This window comes from Oncorhynchus nerka, linkage group LG17 (genome assembly GCF_034236695.1).
Source record: "Oncorhynchus nerka isolate Pitt River linkage group LG17, Oner_Uvic_2.0, whole genome shotgun sequence".
NCBI lineage: Eukaryota > Metazoa > Chordata > Actinopteri > Salmoniformes > Salmonidae > Oncorhynchus > Oncorhynchus nerka.
The window spans coordinates 45,039,790-45,057,069 of NC_088412.1; positions in this window are offsets into that span (position 1 = coordinate 45,039,790).

Below are 17,280 nucleotides of genomic sequence, written 5' to 3' on the forward strand. Positions count from 1 at the left end.
CCCTGTGCACCACCGTGAAGTCATACGGCTGAAGCTCCTCCAACCAGCGTGCCACCTGCCCCTCTGGCTCTCTGAAAGACATGAGCCACTGGAGAGCAGAGTGGTCAGTCCTTACAGTAAAGGGCAGACCACCCAGGTAGTACTTGAAGTGTTTGACGGAAGCCACAACAGCCAAGAGCTCCCGCCGGGTGACACAGTAGCGGCGCTCATGTTTGTCAAATGTTTTGCTGAAGTACGCCACCACTCTTCTCCCCTCTGGCCCCACCTGGGCCAGCACCCCACCCATGCCCACATTGCTCGCGTCTGTGTCCAGGATAAAGGGCAAGGTGAGGTCAGGGGGCGAGCACGGGGCCTCGATCAGTGCACGTTTGAGGGTGTTGAACGCCTCCTCACACTCCACTGTCCAAGTGAAAGCCTTGTCCTTCGGCAGCAGGCGGTTCAGTGGAGCAGCAACGCTTGAGAAGCCTCGTACAAACCTCCTGTAGTACGAGGCCAGGCCCAGGAAGCTCTTCAGCTGATGCTGGTCGGTGGGGGTGGGCCAGTCTCTGACAGCCCCTACCTTGTCCTCCATGGTGCTGATCCCCTCCTTCCCCACTCGGTGGCCCAAGAAGGACACCTCTCTCCTCATGAAGTGGCACTTCTCGGGGTGGAGCTTCAGACCTGCGGCAGCCACCCTCTCCAGCACACGCCGTAGCGCCCCCAGGGCTGACTGGAAGGAGCTGCCATGGGCCAGGATGTCATCGAGGTATACCAGACACTGCTGTCGGGGGATGCCATCCAGCACCCTGTCCATCAAACGCTCAAAAGTAGCTGGAGCGTTGCACAGGCCAAAGCACAGGACCTTGAACTGCCAGTGTCCTCTGTTAGTGGAGAACGCAGTTTTGGCTCTGGCCTCTGGGGAGAGGGGCACCTGCCAGTAGCCACTGCGGAGGTCTAGTGAGGAGAACCAGGAGGACCCCTAACCAGGTCCAGCGACTCATCGATACGTGGTATGGGGTATGAGTCCTTCCTGGTTACCTCATTCAGCCGCCTGTAGTCCGCACAGAACCTCAGCTTGCCCCCTTCTTCGGAACCATGACGACTGGCGCCGCCCAGGGGCTGTCTGAGGGCTCAATGAAGTCTGCCCGCTGCATCTCCAACACAGCCTTGTCTGCCGCCTCCTGGCGTGCCAGCGGATACGGCGGGGACGCATCTTGATGGGTCGAGCATCACCTGTGTCGATCTCATGCTGCACCAGATGAGTCTGACCCACCTCTTCCTCACTCAACGCAAAGCTGTCTCTGAATTCAAACAGCAACTGCCACAACCGTTCCTGCTGCTCAGGGTCAAGACCAACACAGTTCCTCCCCCATATCTCCCTCACTGCAGACAGTGTCCTCTCCTCTCCCATCTGGGGTAGCTGGGCTGGGGGTGCGGCCCGGGCTCACAGAGGGCTGTGTCATGGAGGTAGCTGGGGAATGTAACACACCGCCGTAGGTGACAGGGGGACTGGGGAAAAGTCACACACAGCTGTGGGGGGAGGGGGCGCAGCCATGAGTCTCTGCTGCTTTAACTGTTGGAGTAAAGGGTTTGTTGGGTTGAGTGAATGTGACATTAGGGGGCCATGGTGACTTCCGTCCCTCCCTGGAAGCTCAGTGTGCCCCTATTTAGGTCTAACTGGCAGCCTGTGCTCCCAAGAAAGTCCAACCCCAGGATACAAGGGTCCTGCACAGCCGCCACCCACACAGGATGACGCACAGTCCTGCCCCCTACTGTCAGAGTCATTATTCCCTTCCCTTTCATGGGTGCCAGCTCACCTGTGACTGTGCGGAGCTGCACAGTTGTAGGCTCACACTGAGTCCAACCTGGCACAATATCTGGCCTCACCAGGGTTACTGTGGACCCAGTGTCCACCAGGGCGGAGCAGGGCACCCCCTCCACAGTGACAGGGACATGACAAAAGTCCCCAACACAGGCCCGGCCCACCACAACAACAGGCTCCCTCCGCTTGCCCTCGTCTGCTTCTGGGGGAAGTGGAGCCTTGCTTCCCCGTCTGTGCCGGTGGGCTCCTCCTGAAGATGATGGTGGTTGGGATAGAAAGCCAGGGGTCCGCACTACCCGGTCTATGCGGACCCCGAGCCGTTTCCCTGAGCTCTGGGGGACATGGGGCAATCTCGGTGCAGATGGCCTGGCTGGCCACAACCCCAGCAGACCCTGGGACCAGGGCTTGTGTTTCGTGCCGCCTGTAGCGACACAGCCCGAATGAGTTCTGTCATTTCGGCCACCCAAGCAGGCTTTTTCCGGCTCCGGGCTGCTCTGCCCCCAGCTCGCACAGAGGGTGTGTCTCCTGCACCCCCACCAAAGCCCCAGCTGAAGCCCCAGCCCACACCAGCTCCCTCTCCAAAGCCATCTCCAAGGCTGTCTGCAATGACTCAGGATGAGCCAGCTGGGTCTGTATGCGCAGCTCCGTAGGGGAGAGCGCCTGTATGAACTGGTCCCGTGCTAGCTCGCTCTGCACGGAGGGGGCATGTGAGCATATGCCCGCCGAGAGAGGCTCTCAATGTCATTAGCTAGCACCCGTAGAGGCTCTCCAGGCTGCCTGCGTCTATTCCTCAGTTCGGAGCGCAGTAGCCCGGGCTGTACACACTGTCCATAGCGCCTCCTCAGTGCTCCCACTAGAGCACCATAATCATGCCTGTCCTCGGGGCTAATCAATATCAAACAGGACAGAGCTTCATCCGTGAGGCATAAAGCCAACTGCAGTGCCCTTTCTTCATCCGACCACCCCTAAAATGAGCTAACAGTTCAAACTGAGCATGAAAAGCTTCCCAATCCGCCTTACCGGAATACTTCGGGGTCTTAACAGATACGGACGCAGCCGGGAACTGGGCGCCGCCATGTTTGTTTACATCCTGAGCCCCAGATTCCTCGTCACGCCGCGTCGACGTCGCCACTTCGGTCCGCCCACCAGAATCCGCGCGAAATACACTCGACGAAGCACTCATGCCCGCTTCAGCCACCATCACTCTAACGTCCTCCCTCAAGCGGCCTCTGCGCTCCGACGCCCTGGCGATCTCCTCAGACAGAACCCCGACGTCCATTCACACGCACCTCCTGGCCATAATCGTCCCCTACCTCCACCTTCACTTTCGGATTCCCTCAAGCATTTTCAATCCCCGTTCTCACCTATGGTAGCTAGCCACATAAGTCAGCTAGCTAGCTGGCTAACTTGTATCAACGTTTTTACTTCTGACACCAATGTAATGACCTGACTAGATCATAAATGAACAATTGTCCAGACAGAGGCTTGAGTTTGCGAATTGACGGTTTATTGAACCAACTTTACACAGGCTACTGTTTGGGCCGTAGCACACGCCAAATAGATGACAGATAACCCACAAGCCAATCGTGACCTTCTCTTGTGAAGCCCAGACGTAAGAGAGAGAGAGAACAAAGGCTGAACCTGGTCTTAACTTCCAATGCCCAACCCCCCTCCACGCCACTCCGCCAACCACCAGGATGCCCGGCATCAGAACATTCCAGGCATTCCCGTGATTGGCAGATAGCAGGTTGATTGACATGTCGGACCCCGCGAACACCGGGTACTGGTCAGTACAACACAACCACCTCCTAGCCTAGCACATAACACACAGCTGTCTGTGCGGGTCGCTACAGTATCATGAGGAATAAGGTTATTTTTGTTGGCACAAAACCACCTCCCTTCTTCCATTAATTTGTATGGGTTACCATCGTCATGTTCATGAGTCTCCCCTTTCTATATAGTGATCATAATTAGTTTTGTCGGCCAAACCATTCGGATGCAACAGACGTTTTCGTGAGAAGACCGATTTTCGAGATGTCTCCTGGTCTGACAGACACCGTTGTCGCTAGACCACCTTCCACCGCAGATGCGGAAGGGCGACACAGGTGGATGTGGTGGATTGAGACGCAGAAAACAGATATCTCCAGTTTAAACTGATGGATTTTGATGTGGATGTTTTTTTATTATGTTGCTTAGATTGACGCACGGGTGGACTCTTACGGATTAAGAAATATATTATCCATGAGGGCAGGGAAAAATCCTCCATGCGAGGTTGAAAACCAAATGGCCAATAGCCTATCCTCCTACTAGGCCTATCATAAAAACTTTAAGACAAGTTATTGTAGCCTACGAAGGTGTTGTCCTAAAGTTGCTGTGGTTTTCAAAAATGAATGAACAAGAATGAGTCTATATTGTCACAGTCTTCCTCCTCTTCATCTGAAGAGGAGAGGCGAGAAGGATCAGAGGACCAAAATGCGGCGTGGTATGTGTTCATAGTGAATTTTAATAAAGAGAACACTGAACACTGCAACACTATACAAAAGAGTAACAAAAACAATAAACCAATGACGACCGTGAAGCTACAAATGAGACCTGTGCTGACACAAGCCACTAACATGGACAATCACCCACAAACAAACAGTGCAACCCAGGCTACCTAAGTATGATTCTCAATCAGAGACAACTAATGACACCTGCCTCTGATTGAGAACCATACTAGGCCGAAACGTAGAAATCCCAAATCATAGAAAAACAAACAGACTGCCCACCCAACTCACGCCCTGACCATACTAAATAAATACAAAACAAAGGAAATAAAGGTCGGAACGTGACACATATGCTATTCTCAATCACAGCTTTATGAGAGATAGAACAAAGAATATGATTTATTTCCTATTATTTTATGAGGCAAATAAAGCAATTATTATCCAGTTCTGAAGATGGTATACTGCTTCTATGCAGCCCATGATGTAGGCCTATGAGCTAGCTCATTACCGCAAGACAGTCCGTTCCTCATCAGACACTCACTGCTCCGACAGACAGACAGACACAAACAAACAAACAGACACACACACACACACACACGTACACAAACCTGTTCTGCTCCTCCACCAGAAAAGAATATTACTAAATATTTGCCACTGCCTGCGCTTAGCCTCTGCCCAGGCTTCAACATTATTATCTTTCGTCATAATTCATCCAGTTGCAATCGATTTCACCGTATAGCCCAAGTGTCATTTGGCAAAGATTTGTTTACATTTTTTTTAGAATATCACGTTGTTTTATGGGTACATAATCACGATAGGACAAAGGTTGATATCGCCCAATCTTAGTCTGTAACCCAATCCAGAGAGAGAGAGAGACAGACAGAGGAATGAATCAGAAACCAACCAGTGGTCTAATGAGGGAGACTGCTTTCCCATAACTATTTCCAGAATACACACACACACACACACACACACACACGGTTCCCCACCACTTTAAATGAATGGAGCTTAATTAAGAGAGTGAGCTATTATGTTCCTTATAAAATTAGCGCATTTTGGGGGTTGTGATTTATCCGGTAGGGTTTGGCCTGTCCCACAGCTCCACATACTGAGGGTAATGTCAAACATCAATCAGTAAAAGGATCCAGTCAGCCTGTGGCCAATACATATATCTTTCTCTCTTTCTCTCTTTCTCTCTCTCTCTCTCTCTCTCTCTCTCTCTCTCTCTCTCTCTCTCTCTCTCTCCTGATACCCTTTGTCTCTCTTCAAACAAACACATGCCTTTGAACATCTCCTCTAGAGTGTTTGTGAAATTGATTTATACTACATACGACATATGACTGCAAACTACATGTGTGTCTATAGGCTAGTAAGGCTACACTTTGAATGAGTTGTATGAGATACATAGTATTCTTAGTTCTTGCTGGCCTCCCGTCCTGTCCCAACCACAGATCAGGTCAGCTCGACAGGTCACTGAGGACAGTTACCCAAAGCCCTATCGACTGCCCCTGTTCTTTGAGATCCCATTACGTCCCTCAGTTACTCCCATAGAATTAGGAATTAGAATACATTAAAATAAAAATAGTAATTTAATAGGTTCTCTATGGTCCCTCCTATATGTTTAGAAGAGGAGAGTACGGGCCAGGTTTAGACCAGCCGTGTGCTTTATATTACGGACTAGCTACTGTACGCAGCAGGGCTCTATTGGTTACCTTCTTCCTTAATAATTATTGACCACTGACTCTGCCTCGACTGGCTTCATGACCTTGATATTATCACATCAGATTGGGGCTGGATGTGGATGTGTCTGTCTCACTGCCTGGTTGGTTCAGGGGAAATAGGCCCGTTGTGCAGTGTGACTCTTAGAGCTCTATTTTTGTCTGGCGCTAATGGCGGGGCTAGTGTCAAATGCACATTAGATTGCAATTTCATCATGTAAAAGCCGGCGCACGGGCATTTTCCAGCCCTAATGACAGGTTCGGCAATTTATCTGTCTTATCAGCACGCTTGCGCTTAGATGGGAGTGGTTGGACATATTTTAAGCGTGATCCAAAGTGCTAATTTCAGGCAGCGCTGGTATGAATATTTTAAGACCAACCAAAAGCTGATTGTAAGCAGGAGCGCAGTTGGTTAGGGCAAGTCTCCACACACCCACAACTTGTTTAGTAATCAAAACCCAGCCCTTTCGCGCCGATGCCAGCAAGTGCGCTGATAAGTAACAGTGAAAATAGCTAAACATATTTCAGACACACCCCTGAACATATAGAGTTACCGCCTAGATTTATCATTACGTTAGGTTTGTTAAAAGGAGCCCTTAGTGCCTTAGACAGGGATTATCGGTATTGACATGAGCTATCATTGATCTTCATTCGCTTTCGGTCGTTCCAGCTTTCACAGTGACTGCTGCTGTCTACCGCTGGGGTCAGAGATAGACCTATCATTTAGATAGACCTATCATTTAGATAGACCTATCATTTAGATAGACCTATCATTTATCGAGATGATCATACTGCCTTTGGCTCCTGCCTGACTCTCTGCCATGGTGATATAGGCCTAATGGTATGTTTTTACTGCTCCGACTGCGAAGGAAGTAGATAGAAGTCTGAACGATATGGGTCTATCCAGATAGACATTGTGTCATGAATTCACAGATTTGAACACCTAGCTAATAACTATGGCTATGTTGATACAGCCTCTCTTCTCGAAGGACATTTCTGAACTCGTCATTTCTATACCACAGAGACTGTTATTACTTTCCCTGTCAATATTAAGTGGTGGGAAAGAAAGTGGAACATGTTCACAGTGTGGCAATAAGAGCCACTCCAGGGGCTACATCCCGAATGGCAACCTTTTCCCTATGTAGTGTACTACTTTTGACCAGACCCCTATGGACCCAGGTCAAAAGTAGTGCCCTATATAGTGAATAGGGTGTCATTTGGGATTGCACATCCGTCCGGGTCTCAGTCGCCTGGCTGGCTCCATATTTCTTCCTCCACTTCGTCTCTCTCATCATCTCAAACCCTGTTCTCTTCTCAGACATGTCATTTACCCTGATGTGTTGGTTTAGTAGTGCTATCTGTGGTCCTCTCCTCCTCTCTTAGGGAAACAATCACACTACATCATCCTTATTTCACCCTTCAGTGGCACCAATCATATTCTACTGCTGCTCTGGTTGAGTTAAGCTATCCTGTGTCTGAAATGGATCCACTTTGTATTTGTATATCCAATTGAAGTCGGAAGTTTGCATACACTTAGGTCGGAGTCATTAAAACGCGTTTTTCAACCAATCCACCATTTTGTTGTTAACAAACTATAGTTTTGCCATCGACTTTGTGCGTGACACAAGTCATTTTTCCAACAATTGTTTACAGACAGATTATTTCACTTATAATTCACTGTATCACATTTCCAGTGGGTCAGAAGTTTACATATACTAAGTTGACAGTGTCTTTAAACAGCTTGGAAAATTCCAGAAAATGGTGTCATGGCTTTAGAAGCTTCTGATAGACCTCCACAAGTCTGGTTCATCCTTGGGAGCAATTTCCAAACGCGTGAAGGTACCACGTTCATCTGTACAAACAATAGTACGCAAGTATAAACACCATGGGACCACGCAGCCATCATACCACTCAGGAAGAAGACGCGTTCTATCTCCTAGAGATGAACGTACTTTCGTGCGAAAAGGGCAAATCAATCCCAGAACAACAGCAAAGGACCTTGTGAAGATGCTAGAGGAAACAGGTACAAAAGTATCTAAATCCACAGTAAAACAAACCCTATATTGACATAACCTGAAAGGCCATTCAGCAAGGAAGAAGCCACTGCTCCATAACCGCCATATAAAAGCCAGACTACGGTTTGCAACTGCACATGTGAACAAAGATCGTACTTTTTGGAGAAATGTCCGTTGGTCTGATGAAACAAAAATAGAACTGTTTGGCCGTAATGACCATCGTTATGTTCGGAGGAAAAATGGGGAGGCTTGCAAGCCGAAGAACATCATCCCAACCATGAAGCACGGGGTTGGCAGAATCATGTTGTGGGGGTGCTTTTCTATAGGAGGGACTGGTGCACTTCACAAAATAGATGGCATCATGAGGTAGTAAAATTATGTGGATATATTGAAGCAACATCTCAAGACATCAGTCAGGAAATGGCATTGGTCGCAAATGGGTCTTCCAAATGGACAATGACCCCAAGCATACTTCCAAAGTTATGGACAACTGTAATGTATTTGGCTGAGGTGTATGTGAACTTCTGATTTCAACTGTATGGTTTAAAGGGTTTACTGTTTGAAGTACATAATGTATGATGTTATGAAGGCTAGGATATGTATATTAGTGTATCCCGCCTTACCTCCCCTGCTAACTCCCTCCCTTGCTCCAGCACCAGTCCATTCTAACTTCCATCCCTCCAGCCTGTGGCCCCTCTCTCCCGTGGCCCCTTGACAGCCATGACAGGGACTGATGGATGTGGTTTATGGGTTGAATAGCGAGAACCAGGTTACCGGGATTTACTGCCCAAATCCACTCCCTTTTCCCAGGATAAATAACTGTGAGAAACCGGTAAATTATAATAACTTATTTATATGAACAGCATGGCGTGAAATGGAACTGTTAAATGATATGCGATGTCTAAATCTGGCTTCTCTACGGCCTCTGCATGATGAGTCATCAACACTCAGCCCATCGTAGTCTGGAGCGCAGTACAATGAATGTAGACCAATCATATCATCATGGTAACTTTGTTTCTTGTGACAGGTAGGCCTACATTTGCTGCAGCATAGCCTATGCAACAGTAATATAAAGCCCGAATATGCGTAATTTACTGATCTCTGTCACGTTCTGACCATAGGTCTTGTGTGTTTTCCTTGTTTTAGTGTTGGTCAGGACGTGAGCTGGGTGGGCATTCTATGTTGTGTGTCTAGTTTGTCTGTTTCTGTGTTTGGCCTGATATGGTTCTCAATCAGAGGCAGGTGTTAGTCATTGTCTCTGATTGGGAACCATATTTAGGTAGCCTGTTTGGTGTTGGGTTTTGTGGGTGATTATGTTCCTGTCTTTGTTACACCAGATAGGGCTGTTTTCGGTTTTTCACGTTTCTTGTTTTTGTATATTGTTCTATTGTCATCTTTATTAAAGATGTATCAAAATAACCACGCTGCGTTTTGGTCCGCCTCTCTTTCACCAGAAGAAAACCGTTACAATCTCAATCTGGCTTCCGTCGTCACCTTATTTTTTAATAGTAAAGAACTGTTTTATTTTTTATGGTAACTGCAGAGTTTTAAAACAGCCTTTCACTCAAATACCGTTACTTTAAATCATTGCACGCGTGAGCGCTTTTCTCTCCATCAACTCCATTCAAATTGCATCCAAACTAGATAACCCTGTTCTAGATTGATATATAACCCTATATATAGATGTCCTAGCCTACCTCTTTCAGGTAATACATTCAATGCAGTATTGGCCTTATATTTAGCTGAATGAATAATGGGTTATGCATAATAAGCTTCTAATTTATAGCCGCTGTCTCTTGGACGAGAATAGCTTGCTGGACATCATTTTTGGAGCATTTCTTATACCAATAGACTTTTCAAAGAGGGACACGAGCTGTTTTTTTTTGCTGAACTGTTAAATACAACAGCCAATAGGACTCACGGGTAGTTTGAAAGAAGAGTGAACGTTCGATGGCGGTAGGCTATAGCAGTTATTTCTTCAGACCCACAACCATTCAATCGTTGTGAAGAGAAGTGAAAGCCTTCTGCATCAACGATGACGACAAAAAGCTTATTTCATTCAACTGTTGAAAGCGAGGAAATAATTGAGCAACAATAGAGAAAGAGGAGGCTAATAACATTAGAAAAACTATTATGAACTGCATATATGCATCGGCCTACTAATTATGCAACTAGGCCCTATTATATTTCAAAATTCAAATAATTAGCTAGCCTATACTTTTAACTTTGTATGCCGCATGGGCTGCACCAGATTCTTATGTTTTCTCCCTGCTTTAATGTGGTTTGAACGATGTGCCTAATTCCAGTTTATATAATACAGTAATACAAATAAATCAGAAAGATTAGCCTACTGGAGCTAGTTTCATTTATTTATCCAAGAGACCATATAGCTACATCTATGGGCTTTAATGTCTTTTTGTCATGCTTAATGTGCAGTAGCCTGTGTCATATAGCCTATCCTATTGGATGATCTGTGTCATATAGCCTATCCTATTGGATGATCTGTGTCATATAGCCTATCCTATTGGATGATCTGTGTCATATAGCCTATCCTATTGGATGATCTGTGTCATATAGCCTATCCTATTGGATGATCTGTGTCATATAGCCTATCCTATTGGATGATCTGTGTCATATAGCCTATCCTATTGGATGATCTCATAAACTTTTGGGCTTGGGCTCATTAAATGTCTTTTAATGTAGGTCTCATAAAATGTATGTAATGTATGGCTCATCAGGCTCCAGTAGCATCAGGCTTGAATCTTCGATCAAAGCTCATTTTAAATCAAGGCCTATTTCTATGCTTTATAATGCTTTTGAATGAGACTTCCGTTTTTTTGGCGGGAAATACCAGGTTACTCGGGAGAAAAGGGATTTATTCTTGGGATGGAATCTTTGTAAAATACCGGGAAAATATTCCACCCTAATGTGGTTGTGCTGCTGCATCTGTAGCTGTGAATAGCTCAGCTCTTTCTTGCAGTTACTTTGTCCTGTGCTCTCCCTAAGCTACTGTATCTCTCATACTGTACCTGAGAGAGAATAATAGTAGTTAACATGATTTTCGAATGACTACCTCATGTCTGTACCCCACACATACAAGTATCTATAAGGTCCATAACTCGAGGATTACATTTCAAGCACAGATTTAACCACAAAGTCCCGGGAGGCTTTTCAATGTCTCGCAAAAGAGGGGCACCTATTGGTAGATGGGTAAAAAAAAAGCAGTCATTGAATATACTTTTGAGCACGGTGAAGTTATTAATTATACAGATGGTGTATCAGTATAGCCAGTCACTACAAAGATTCAGGTGTCCTTCCTAACTCAAGTTTCCAGAGAGGAAAGAGTTAAATGGCTGTGAAAGTAGAAAACTGAGGATGGATCAATAACATTGTAGTTACTCCACAATACTAACCTAATTGACAGAGTGAAAAGAAGGAACCTGTATAGAATTAAAATAGTCCTAAACATGCATCCTCTTTGCAACAAGGCACTAAAATAGAATAAATACAAATAGGCAGGTAGCCTAGCGGTTAATTAACAGTGTTGGGCCAGCAACCAAAAGGTACCTGGTTCAAATCCCTGAGCTGACTAGGTAAAAAATCTGTCGACGTGTCCTTGAGCAAGGCACTTAACCCAATCCAGAGCTACTCACAAGAGCAATAAGAACATTGCTGAATGAAGTAAATCTAAAGAAATTACATTTTTACAGATTACTGAGTATCAAACATAGTGGTGGCTGCATCATCTTGCTAACATCAGCCTCTCTACGTCCTTGACTTGATAGTCTGGAACGGCTGCTTTGATGTTTCGGCACAAAGCAACCACAGTGAAAGGGCTGTGCCCTCGGACTTCAAGGCGGCACCCTACTCTGGTTGGATATCCCCGTTTCGAATTGAACGACAAATGTGATAAACAAAAGGCACATACAAACCAGCACAAACCGTTTGGACATTGTTTGCCTCTAACATGAATAGGGCGCATAAATCACACACATTTTCAAAACGTTAACAAACAACCTGTTAAACGTTATGATCTTGTGGCTAGCAAGAAGCATCTAACATTAGCTTGCATTGTTCAGCCCATGGAAAGCCAGCAAGATAATAACGTTTGCTTGCTATCAACTCAAAATCGTATGTTTTCGTTATAAATGAACAAGTTAACTAATTAAAGGCTGCACATCTCCTTACCCCACTGAAGAAGTTATTCATTTCCTCTGTTTAGTAGGGCAATGATGTGAATCAATAATGGATTCTAGCTAGCTAGCTAGCTACTACTGTACTACCCATGTTCACGTCTGGCAAGTTTCCTCCCTGCCCCCTAATTTTGGCAATGCTTGAAAATGAAGTACCCTAAAAATTAATAGATCATAGTCTCGCCCAAAAAGATCAAGACCACATACAGCAAGTATTACCAACGAGACCAAAAGAGATGAATCATCTTTCAGCAAGTCAACAGAGAAGAACATGAACAACATTATTTTACAGGATGAGATAATGGATGAAGCAAACATGGAATGACTTAAAAATCTATCGTTTTTTAAAATGATTAACCCATCCACCACCCCTCCCAATCTTTGGATGTTTTTTCCACAGATTTTCTGTTAGATATATACATTTTACTTACGTGGTACTTTTAAATAGAGCAATCGCATAAGGATAATACATTACCGAACATAAACTCCTTAATCCCACCCCCTCAGCCACCCTTGGTTTCCATGTGCCATGATGTTTTACATGTTTAACCTTTCTAATCATATAGTATCCACAGATTGTGAGCTGAAGATAAGCCATTCCTACGAGTATTGTTATATTTATTAACTGACTATGGCTTTCCAAATCCCCCAACACTATTTGTAAGGTTAATTTTGAATGTTGTGATTTTATTTTAACCATTCCTGTACCTGTGACCTGAAACAAGCTACAATACATTCGGAAAGTATTCAGATCCCTTGACTTTTTCCACATTATCAACATTAACATCCACATTTTGTTATTATAACGACACAGGGCAGACCCAGATGGTTTCTGGTATTTATTGAAGAACAAGGGGCAGGCAAGAGGCAGGTCGAGGACAGGCAGAAGTTCATAAACCAGGTCAGAGTCCAGAAGGCAGAGGGCAGCAAGTAGTTTGGAGATCAGCCAGGCGGGTACAGTGTCAGGACAGGCAAGAGGCAGGTCGAGGACAGGCAGAAGTTCATAAACCAGGTCAGAGTCCAGAAGGTAGAGGGCAGCAAGTAGTTTGGAGATCAGCCAGGCGGGTACAGTGTCAGGACAGGCAAAGGGGCAGAACCGGGAGGACTAGAAAAATGGAGACTAGGAAAACCAGGAGCATGGAAAAACACACTGGTTGACAAGACAGAAGACACCGGTATCAGTCAAAGGCCGAGCAATTGCCGTACCAGGCAGTGATGCTCTCAATGTTGCAGCTGTAGAACCTTTTCAGGATCTCAGGACCACATACACAGGGAATAACGGGAACAAATGGGAGACACCTGGTGGGGGTTGGAGACCGGCACAAGACAGGTGAAACAGATCAGGGTGTGACAGTTGCAGTTGAAGTCTGACGTTTACATACACCTTAGCCAAATACATTTAAAAACTCCGTTTTTCACAATTCCTGATTTATTCCTAGTAAAAATTCCCTGTCTTAAGTCAGAGATAATGATTTATTTCAGCTTTTATTTCTTTCATCACAGTGGGTCAGAAGTTTACATACACTCAATTAGTATTTGGTAGCATTGGCTTTAAATTGTTTAACTTGGGTCAAATGTTTAGGGTAGCCTTCCACAAGCTTCCCACAATAAGTTGAGTAAATTTTGGCCCATTTCTCCTGACAGAGCTGGTGTAACTGAGTCAGGTTTGTAGGCATCCTTGCTCGCACTTTTTCAGTTCTGCCCACACCTTTTCTATAGGATTAAGGTCAGGGCTTTGTGATGGCCACTCCAATACATTGTTGTCCTTAAGCCATTTCGCCACAACTTTGGAAGTATGCTTGGGGTCATTGTCCATTTGGAAGACCCATTTGTGCCCAAGCTTTAACTTCCTGACTGATGTCTTGAGATGCTGCTTCAAAGACATCCACGTAATTTTCCTCCCTCATGATGCCATCTATTTTGTGAAGTGCACATGTCCCTCCTGCAGCAAAGCACCCCCACAACATGATGCTGCCACCCCCGTGCTTCACGGTTGGGATTGTTTTCTTTGGCTTGCGAGCCTCCCCAATTTTCTCCAAAAAGTACAATCTTTGTCTCCATGTGCAGTTGCAAACCGTAGTCTGGCTTTTTTAATGGCGATTTTGGAGCAGTGGCTTCTTCCTTGCTGAGCAGCCTTTCAGGTTGTCGATATAGGACTCGTTTTACTGTGGATATAGATACTTTTGTACCGGTTTCTACCAGCATATTCACAAGGTCCTTTGCTGTTGTTCTGGAATTGATTTGCACTTTTCGCACGATAGTACATTAATCTATAGGAGACAGAACGCTTCTCCTTCCTGAGTTGTATGATGGCTGCATTTGGAAATTGCTCCCAAGGATGAACCAGAGTTGTGGAGGTCTGCAGTTTTTTTTTCCTGAAGTCTTGGCACATTTCTTTTGATTTTCCCATGATGTCAAGCAAAGAGGCACTGAGTTTGAAAGTAGGCCTTGAAATACATCCACAGGTACACCTGACTCTAATTGACTCAAATTATGTCAATTAGCCTATCAGAACCTTCTAAACCCATGACATAATTTTCTGGAATTTTCGAAGCTGTTTAAAGGCACAGTCAACTTAGTGTATGTGAACTTCTGACCCACTGGAATTGTGATACGGTGAATTACAAGTGAAATAATCTGTCTGTAAACAATTGTTGTAAAAATTGCACAAAGTAGATGTCCTAACCGACTTGCCAAAACTATAGTTTGTTAACAAGAAATGTGTGGAGTGGTTGAAAAACGAGTTTTAATGACTCCAACCTAAGTGTATGTAAACGTCCGACTTCAACTGTATGTTACAGCCTTGTTCTAAAATGGATTTTTTTTTAATCCCTTATCAATCTACACAAAATACCCCTTAATGACAATGTAAAAACAGTTTTTTATACATTTTTGCAAATATATTTAAAATAATATCAAACTGAGGGCTCAGAGCAAAAGAACTTTGGACTTTTCACTGGAAAGGGACAAAGGTGTTTTTCCCGGACTTTTCCAAGGAGGCGCGAAATACATTCATGGATGTGAGACATAGGGGACAAAAATACTCCTTGCAATACCCTGCCGTGTTCTGGGTTACTGTGAGAGGACCACTACGTTGTTTCACTGACCCAAAGGAGGCAAAGCAGGGTGCCGCGGGGACGTCAATGAGGCCAAACAATCTGAATTGCGTGGTAGGCTATGGAAGATCCACGTGTTGGCAGTGGTTCATCACGGATGGACTGCCATATTTCTCTAAGCTGATAGGAGAATTTGCTTTGTTGTGAGTAACAGTCTCACTGAGTGTTTATGCTGCGAATGCTGCCTACAATTTATCTTTCTGGAGACTTATATTCCAAGCATATCATTCTGTTTTATGGTCATAGTAGGGATAAACATATCTATTCTTTTAAGTTTTCACTCTTATCATAACAGCAATAGTTGGTCAAAATAGGCCACAACAGGTGTGTTCGTGCAATGCGTGATGGGCACAACCCAAAGTGTTAGTTAGCTTATTTTATTATTATTATAAACCTATACCGGTCTCCCTTTGGTGTTTGTTCTCTGCTTACGTTCCTGCCTTATGGAATTAGACAGTTCATGAGAAAGGTCATCTCTTCTCTGCGTGAGTATAATGATCAGCCTGTCTTTATGTTCAATGTTTTTTGATTGATCCATGTAATTTCTATGACATGTCATTGCTGTCGTATCAAAATGTATATGGCCATGCCTATATTTGGCTTTGGTAAAACATTCTTATTCTGGTTGGAGCGTCAGTGCACGGAAGACCTCGAGACACTTCACATGGATGAAGGCCTGGTTTTGGGGAAGGGTGTATCTTGTGGGTTTGGGATATATTTATGACATATTTGTTCTTTGTGAAGTTTAGTGTTCTAGGTGGGATGCACTACCAGTTGTTAACTTTCTCCAAGCACTGGCTATCCGAAACGCATTGATTTGAAATACTCTAACAGTGGTCACGTTTTGGTAATAGTATATTTACATCCTTTCAGACATGATGACCAATGTGATTAAAATGATGGTGTGGAATGTGAACGGATTAGGTTCATATTCTAAAAGACGAAAGGTATTGAATTATCTTAAAGACACTCAGACGTGATTATGCTCCGAGAGACCCACCTGCTGGGATAGGATGCTCCCTGGGTGGGAGACAGATGGGTGGGCAGTGCTTAACATAATACGTTCAACCAACAACAAAAAAAGAGGTGTCTCTTTCCAAAAGTAAACATGTTCAAGTGGAAAAAAAATAGTTTAAGGATAAAGAGGGAAGAATCTTGATTTTTACTTGTAAAGGTTTCATTCAGGAAAAAATATAATATTATGCTCTGAATGAACAGGACCCAGACTTCTTTCCTTCAATTTAACAAAATCATTTCTGGATTTTTGGATTTTCCTCTGCTATTAAAGGGAGATTTTAATCCATTCCCTGATGCATTTTCTAGATAAATCCATAACTTGTCTAACCTGGACTTCCAAAACTCAAGAAGCAATTTAAACACTGTGTAAGGATGCTGGTCTTTATGATCTATGGAGACTGATCAATCCGACCGCTCGGGATTACACATTCTTTTCCAATAGGCACTCTGTTTATTTACGCACCGACTACTTTCTGATCTCACACTCTCTCATAGATAAAGTGGGTGCTTGGAGTGTGGGCACGACAGCTATGACAGATCATGTACCCATTGATCTGACTGTTGGGATAGGAGAAGAAAGAGATCCATGTAAATGTTGGCCAATGAACACCAGCCTCTTACAGGACAAGGTGTTTTGTGAAGTCCTTAAAACACACATTACGATATTCTTTGAAACAAAGAACAGTATGAAACAGGTACACGCCTGGGAAGCTTTTAAAGCACAAGTGGAGTAATGATACAACGGTCAGCTAGTATTAAGAAATTAGATTAACAGAAAATTGATGAACTTGAAACCGAGCTCAAAACTCTGGAGAGGGAATATTGGTCCAATCCTAAAAACATTTCTCTCATTTCTCTATTTATTCAGTAAAAAAGTTGAATATTCCCTATACAGGCTGCAGCAGAGATGGTACGAATCAGGTGGAAAGGCAGG